The sequence below is a fragment of the Salvelinus sp. IW2-2015 genome, linkage group LG4q.1:29 (genome assembly GCF_002910315.2).
Source record: "Salvelinus sp. IW2-2015 linkage group LG4q.1:29, ASM291031v2, whole genome shotgun sequence".
Classification (NCBI taxonomy): Eukaryota; Metazoa; Chordata; class Actinopteri; order Salmoniformes; family Salmonidae; genus Salvelinus; species Salvelinus sp. IW2-2015.
Window position 1 is genome coordinate 28,032,271 of NC_036842.1, and position 8,636 is coordinate 28,040,906.

Consider the following 8,636-nt stretch of genomic DNA (forward strand, 5'->3'; position numbering starts at 1 on the left):
TATCGCTCTTAATACAACACCACACCATCCCTTCTGACTTCTGACACACCAATTCACCGACCATCAATTCATCCATCCATCCATCCATCTCCAGTACATCCATCTATCCATCCATCCATCCAGTACATCCAACAGCTAGGACCAGGAGGTTTTTCCTACCATGTGATCTGACCAGGGAAACCTCCAGGTCCTAGTACCAGGCTACTTGGCTCTGCTGGTCAGAGAAGAATCTCTCTGGCTTAGAAACTCCATCATGTGCTTATCCTACTTCTCTGGTTCATACAGGCTTAATGGTTAGGGCAAGATGTTGTGTGTGTGTGTGCAGAAACATAGCATAGTGTAGTCTGCTGGAGTGACAGTATCAGTACTAGTCATTACGATACAGACAGTACAGAAATGTCAATGTTAGACAGATACACCCATATATAGAGAGAGACAAGGGGAAGGGCTTGAGTGGTGTGTAAGTCACTGTGCCTCTCTATGTTGTCATCATTACTTCAAGCGGGGGTAGAACTCTGCCAGGGTGCTCTGAGGGATTCTTTCAGCATCTCTTTGGGGAAGATTCTCATCAGCTGCAGCTGTGTCCAGCGACTCAAACACAGTCCTGTTCTCATAGGCCTCTAGAACAGAGAGTGAATGAGATGTTATAAACACACACACACAGCCCCACACCACCGCCCCTATACACCAGTGTACCCTGGGCGATGAAGTTCTTCTCAAACTGCTGTAGGAACTCCAGGTAGAGCAGATCATCAGGCGTGAGAGCCTCCTCTCCCCACCACAGCCTTCATCGCCTGCACGTCCTTACCTATAGCATAACACGCAAACTATATATAACAACACACATACACGATCACAGATTTACTAGCAGAAGTGCTGAACGTTATTGAGCAGTGTGTGTGTTGTGTGTGTGTTGTGTGTGTGTGTGTGTGTGTGTGTGTGTGTGTGTGTGTGCCAGCTGGTTGGAGCATCTCGAGTGGTCTATGCGTTTCATCCCTTCTCCGATGGCTGACTTCATCAGACGAGAGAGAGGACGGAGAACGTTGAAGGGAGGATAGATCTAGAGAGAGGAAATATTCTGCGCCATCATGAACCAGCAGATTACTGCCTTTCTCAGTGAACACAATATCCTGAGCAAAAGTCAAATTGGATTCCTACCAAATTATCGCAACATAAGATCACATTTATATCCTACACACCCTAATCTTCTGATTAATATCTAAAAAATAGCCACCAAATGTTATAAATAATTTTAAAACAAGTGACCCCCAATCCAACCATTACCAAGCCCTTAACTGCCAAGAGGTGACCAATAGAGAAGAGTCCCCTCAGCCAGCCAACAAAGCCTAAGGACAGCATTCAGAAAATCTGGCCCAACCAAATTATCACAAAATAGAAATCAAAATATATATCACCTATTGAAAGAAATCACAAAAATCTAAGTAACCTTCAATAATATTTGTCTCTAACACGAGTACATGGTGGCAGACTGACCACTGTAACTGATAGAAACAATGTAGGAAAGCACTATGTACAAACTCAGTGAAACACAACCTAGCCATAGAGAATGGTCATCACAGGCAAACCTGGCTGACAGAGAGGACAGGGCTGTGCTCATTCTGCCCCAGGAAGAGATACAGACAGAGCTGCATTTTCTTGTCAAACTGTGACAGTATATTCGTGACAATATAGAAATACATTCTTCCACAAATTATAAAATCATACGAGAATTAGAACAACCTAAATGTAACGTCCTGACCAAGAGTTCTTATGTGTTTTGCTTGTTTAGTGTTGGTCAGGACGTGAGCTGGGTGGGAATTCTATGTTGTGTGTGTCTAGTTCGTCTGTTTCTGTGTCAGACCGAATATGGTTCTCAATCAGAGGCAGCTTCAATCGTTGTCCCTGATTGAGAATCATACTATAGGTGGCTTGTTTTGTGTTGGGGATTGTGGGTGGTGTGTGTCCTGTCTCTTGTGTTTTGTTGTTCTGCACCATGATAGGACTGTCTCGGCGTCTTCACGTTTGTTATTTTTGTTATTTGTTGATGTTCACCATTTATCGTCTTATTAAACATGTTGAACACTAACCGCGCTGCAGTTTGGTCCTCTCCTTCATCCCAGGAAGAAAGCCGTGACAGAACCACCCACCAAACTAGGACCAAGCAGCGTTGCAACGGGCAGCAGCGACAGCAGCAGCAGCAGCGGGACCAGGAGAAATGGACATGGGAGGACGAGCTGGACGGAAAAGGACCCTGGGCAGAGCCAGAGGAYTATCGCCGCCCCAAAGCAGAGCTGGAGGCAGCAAAAGCAGAGAGGCGGCGTTTCGAGGAGCTAGCTCGGCAGCAGGAGCCGGATCTGGYTTACACCACTTGGGAGGAAATAGAKAGGTGGTCGGTTGACCCAGGGAGAGTGCCGGAGCCCGCCTGGGATTCGATGGAGCAATGTGCAGAGGGATACCGGCGAATGAGGTTAGCACGACGACGCGGTAAGAAGCCCGTGAAGAAACCCCAAAAATGTCTTGGGGGGGGGGGGCGCAAGGATAGTGTGGCGAAGTCAGGTAGGAGACCTGCGCCCACTTTCCATGCTTACCGTGGAGAGCGGGAGTACGGGCAGACACAGTGTTATGCGGAAGAGCGCACGGTGTCTCCTGTACGTGTGCATAGCCCGGTGCGGGTTATTCCACCTCCCCGCACTGGCCGGGCTAGATTGGGCATTGAGCCAAGTGCCATGAAGCCGGCTCAACATATCTGGCCTCCAGTACGTCTCCTCGGGCCGGTGTACATGGCACCAGCCTTACGCATGGTGTCCCCGGTTCGCCAACACAGCCCAGTGCGGGTTATTCCACCTCCCCGCACTGGASGGGCTACSGGGAGCATTCAACCAGGTAAGGTTGGGCAGGCTCGGTGCTCAAGGGAGCCAGTACGCCTGCACGGTCCGGTATATCCGGCGCCACCTTCCCGCCCCAGCCCAGTACCACCAGTGCCTACASCACGCACCAGGCTTCCAGTYCGTCTCCAGAGCCCTGTTCCTCCTCCACGCACTCTCCCTYTGGTGCGTGTCTCCAGCCCAMTYCKTCTAGTTCCGGCACCACGCACCAAGCCTCCTGTGCGTCTCCAGAGCCCTGTACGCACTGTTCCTTCTCCCCGCACTCGCCCTGAGGTGCGTGCCCTCAGCCCGGTACCACCAGTGCCGGTACCACGCACCAGGCTTGATCGGTTCAGTTTTTTGGAAGGGAGGCTTCCAGGGGCCCTGGCCTTCCCTGATGTCAAGGGTGATCGAGTCCATAACGGATTACTTCCTATGAGTTTTCGCACTCTTTGCTGCATCCTATGACTGGACACGAGCCGGCGTTTGCTCGTCTCGTTTTCTGAGGGACTGCCACGCTGAGGTTAAGGATGGAGAATCTCTCTCCCGTGTGAGGTTCCTTCCAGGATTGTGACTGTACTAATTGATTGCACTCGACCATAACGCATGAGAAACGACGGGTTAGATCTTCGTCACCGATAGCTGTGTGGGAATGAGAGCTCGCGTTAACGGTGGTTTCCCCTTCCGCATCTCAACCATCTCCTCCCATCGGCTCAGAGACTGAGCCGCTTGCAGCTGGGGAAGTATTCGCATCTCGACTAAGGAGAGGGAACGGAGAATCACCAACCGCCTTTGCGCTTATTGCGGTCTGCTGTGACATTTTGGGTCATGTCATGTCCGAGTAAAAGCCAGAGCTCATAGTTAAGCGGAGGGCTTACTGGTGAGACTGCTACTTTGCACTCAGCGTCTCTCCATCAAGATCCTGTACTACTTGGTCGGTCACATTACGGCGCTGGACGGTTCGGCTGACTATCCTGCACGTGCCTTGATGACTTGGGCCTGACGGGTTGTTTTATGACGAAGCATGGGCTCGGAAAACATGACCATTCCTCTCAGACAGTTAGGAACGCCCACGGCACATGTTCGCGCTTAGATGAGTAGTCCTCTCCCAGTATCAGATCGTCGCAGACACTCTACCTCTTAACCCTACAGTATCTTCGGTAACCACAGTGGAGACCATTTCCTTTTTGATTTTTCGTTCACCTTTGTACACACCTGTTGTTTATGGGTCATACCCTGCTGAGTATGTCATAATCCTTCTATTAATTGGTTCTAGTAATTCCTAATCCTATCCTGGAACAGTTTCTGTGTCATTGAAGTGTTTAATGATCCTGCTATCCCATTCCTGTTTCTTCTGCTCCCCTCTACTCAGGAAGGAACCTGGTCGATTTGACAGGAGTGCCTGGGAGGAATATCATGATGCTACGCCACGCGATCTTCAGTCGGTCCAGAGCCAACTCTCTTCCTCCTCACCGGGTCGGTATTGATTGTGTGTGTATTGATCTCCTTCCGGACCAACTCCCCTGGGGTTATGTATCTTATTCGTAACTCTGTCGGCTCCCAGAACGTAAGGCTCTCGAGGATTTAGGTCTGTGCTGTGTTCTCGACAGCCGGTATTCCGTGGTGCCTTCTTCGCTACTCCGCGCCGGAGCGGGGTCTTCATTCTTTTGTTTAAGAAGAAAGGACGGTAACTCTGCGCTCGATGCGTGCGTATTTATTCGAGGGTGAAAGTGACGATATAACGGTTAAGAGACGTTATCCCCTTCCCCCTATATGTTCCGTTCACATGGTTTCGTGCCGAGTGAGCTCGTTGCTACAAGTGGCACTTGTGACGGCTTTACTCTCGTACGCGATCATGACGAGCGGCAACGTTAGACTGGTCGAGCAGTAACAGGAGGTGGACGTAGTAGATAACGCGTAGCACTTCCGTTAGGGCATTTTGGAGAATACCTGGTGTCTCTGCCGTGTAGTCTCGCATAGAGTGCTCCTTAGCTGTCTGTCAGTGCATTAGTATATATGATGTACTGAGCAAGACATGCTGGAACAGGTCTTGTGTTCTTCGTTACCTTGACGATATCCTGATTATTTTTGTCAACCGTTCACTCGAGGATTCTGTTCGCACAGTTCGACGTGTACTCCAGCGCCTTTTAGAGAATTTGCTCTCTACGTGAAGGCTGAGCAAGTCGCGCCTTTCATGTCTCCTGCTGTCACATTTTCTCGGTTCTGTGTATTTCCGCTGGAATGGGCCATTTCAGATGGATCCGCTATTTAGCGTCCAGGCTGTCAGCGATCTGCCCTTCTTCCTAAGTTCACGTGTCGAGTTGCAAGCGCCTTTCTCTCGGTTTCGCTAATTTCATCGCGTTTCATAAGTTCGTAGGATTTCGGTCAGTGGCTGCCCCTTCTCACAGCTCTGACTTCTGTCAGACCTTGCTTTAAGTGTCCGGTTCCGCCCAGGGAGCTTTTGAGTCTCCTGCAAGAAGGCGTTTTACATCCGCCCCTATCCCTGTGTACTCCTAGCCGTTCACTAAACATATCATTGTCTGAGGTTTGAACGCTTCAGAGGTTTGGCGTGCGTAGGGAGCCATGTACTGTCCCCAGCGCATTTCCAGTTCTGACGATAAGCGTCCATCCTTGCGCTTACTTTCTCCATCCGCCTGTCGCCATCTTGGTACGGCAACTATGATGTGGGGTAAGCCGCGAACACTGCTCGCCATGCCGCGATTAGCCTATAAGGGCGAAATGGCGACAGTGTGTGGAGGGGCGGACCGTGCCCTTTTGTCGTTTGGCGATGAACGCATAAGAACCTTGAGTACATCCGTTTTCTGCCAAACAGCGACTTAAATGGGACGTCACAGCTCAATTAGAGGCGTTGCTTTGTCGCCTCGTTTTTCGAGTTCGTGATTTCCTATCGCCCGGAAATAAGAAACGAGCAAGCCTGATGCCGTTTATCCCGTCTCTTTGAGGTTTCTTCTGTGGCTTCTACGACCCCGAGGGGATTCTCCCTGAAGGGCGTGTTGTTTTTTTGCAGGTTTCGGCTCCGGTGTTGGGCTGCGTGGAAGATTTGAGAGACAGGTAAAGCAACGCATCACTCACACTCGCGTCGCCAGCGCGCTTGTCCTAGTAACGCTCTGGTTCGTTCCGCTGTCTCTACTCGTCTGGATGGTTCTTGATCGAGTGGGGCTATTCTCGCCAAGTTAGCTGGCCACACGCCCGGCGTTGCGGGGTAGCCGCTTGTTCTGTCTATTCGCCTAGCGGGTTTTTGGTGGCCCCGTACGCTCAGGAGCGGACCCGACCGCGCCGTATTCGTGCGGCTGGCTGCTTGTTCGGCAGGACTTGCAGCGGCGGCAGACGACTCGGATGGAATGGCATGCGTAAACTCCCTCTCGGATCGTTCAGACGCGCGTTCCCATTTCCTTCTCGACCAAGGTCTCACATGCCGCCTTGAGGACTTTAGATTGTACTCGGCGATTCTGCGCATGTTCGTCTGCTAGGGAAGACTGTGATGTCTTACGGTTATCGATAGCGTTCTCCTTAAGGCGGGCACATTCTCATTCCGCATGCGCTATAGCTTCCCGTTCGGCGCTAAGGAGGACGGCACAAAGTATTCATTGAGAATGTGTTTCAGAATTCATGGTGCGTCCCGTTAGACGCCGTTTTCAGACAGAGCCCGCGAAGTCACGGGATCACAGTTTTGGGAGGAGTTCTGTCGTGTTGATTGTGTTCGCGTCAGTCTTCCCTCCCCGGGTTTTCATCCCCAGTCAACGGTTCCAAGCAGAAAGGGCCAATCAGTGCGCATTGGTTCGCATATTACGCAGCCGTTTCGTTTCGAAACCCCTGCGTCTTGGGCAGAGACAGACTCCCTGGCTGAGTTACGCGGCTCACAGCTCGCTTCCTCGTCTGCTACCAGGGCTATGCTCCGTTTCCAGAGTAGTCTTGGGGTACCAGCCTCCCTCTGTTCTCGTCCCAGCTCGCCGAAGTCCAGCGTGTCCCTTCCGCATCAGGCTTTTGTCGACAACGTGTTGTGTGAGCGCACCTGGAAGGAGGGTCAGGTTCTGGGCACTTTGCCGTTACAGTGTGCGCAGGACTGTGGAGCGCCAATTAAACGTAGGATCTAAGAGTCCTAGGTATTGTCGCGTCAGAGAGTGTGCTTGTCCGCACTCGTAACCTTCCCCTTACGACAGCTCTCTCAGCAAGTTTGACTCCGCGGTTGCCATGGTCCGTTCGCGGTGTCCGTCAGGTCTGGTCAAAGTCCCTGTCGCTGTGCGACTGCTGTCTTCCGCGACATCTTCGTCGCCGTCCCCCTGGTCTTCCCATTGTCTCTATGTAGTCAAGCCTTTTCGTTCGTACGCCCCCGTTCGTCTTCGCTCCCCCCCCGCCCGTCCTTGGAGAGGCGCACCTATTTACAAGGTGACGGAGACTCATGGCACATTGCGTTCTCGGGGACGTGGGTCACCGAGTACTTATGATTGGGAGGGTGTACGCGTCCTGAGGGAGGAGGACGTTGCGGTTTCCATCTCGGGACGGTTGCTGGACCGTTCGTTGATTGATGATTTCATTCGTTGCCGCCAGGGTTCCGTCCTCGCGTGCTTGCGTCAGGGAGGGGCGCCTCGGTCAGTGAGTGGGGGGTACTGTCATGTTGTTGTGTCTTTGAAGTCATCATGTCTTGATCCCTGTGCTTCCCTCTGCTGGTCCTTATTAGGTTCTTCCCTTTTACTATCCCTCTCTCGCGTCCTCCCTCTCTCCCTCTCCCGCTCTTCATCTCTATCGGTTCCGTTCCTGGCCTCCCCAGCTGTCTTCTCAATTCTCCTAACGACCTCATATTAACTGTCCTTTCACACACTGTCCTCCCTATTTTGCCCTCCTGATTGAGGAGTCCCTATTTCTCCCGTCTGTTTTCCGCTTCTGTCACCTTGTCCGGATTCTTGTTCTGGATGTTTGTGTCTGTGTCCTTGCTTCCGGCGCGCTGTCGTGAGTGTTTTGCCTTCTTCAGATGCTGCTGGTGCTAGAGCAGTGTGTCTATGTCAGCTACGGCCTGTTGCCGTTCCCTGGCGGGGACCTTGCGAAGTCTGTGATCGCGAGTCTCCAGTCGTTCCTCTCTACTGACGAGAGGATTTCAGTTCCTGTTTTGGAATTAACCTAGGATAATATCCAGGGAGTACTTTGTTTGGTTAAAGACTGGAATAAAGGACTTCTGTTCTATTAAGTCCGTTTTGGGTCCCTCATTCACCAGCATACAGTAATCTCATCTGTCATACACATGCATATTCATAGCATCATACTGGATCTTACAGTGCATCTTAATATCGTCTTAAATACACACCACACCACCCTCTGACTTCTGACACACCATTCACCGACCATCAATTCATCCATCCATCCATCCATCCAGTACATCCATCTATCCATCCATCCATCCAGTACATCCAACAGCTAGGACCAGGAGGTTTTCCTAACCATGTGATCTGACCAGGGAAACCTCAGGTCCTAGTACCAGGCTACTTGGCTCTGCTGGTCAGAAGAATCTCTCTGCTTAGAAACTCCATCATGTGCTTATCCTACTTCTCTGGTTCATAAAGGCTTAATGGTTAGGCAAGATGTTGTCTGTGTTGTGTGCAGAAAACATAGCATAGTTAGTCTGCTGGATGACAGTATCAGTACTAGTCATTACGATACAGACAGTACAGAAATGTCAATGTTAGAACAGATATACACCCATATATAGAGAGAGACAAGAGGGAAGGGCTTGAGTGGTGTGTAAGTCACTGTGCCTCT

At 51.0% G+C, this 8,636-nt stretch overlaps 1 pseudogene; it reads right to left on the reverse strand.

Moving 5' to 3' along the window:
• Window positions 1–492: 492 nt before the first annotated feature.
• Window positions 493–1,054, reverse strand: LOC111960873 (V-type proton ATPase subunit B-like; annotated as a pseudogene).
• Between the last annotated feature and the right edge of the window lie 7,582 nt (window positions 1,055–8,636).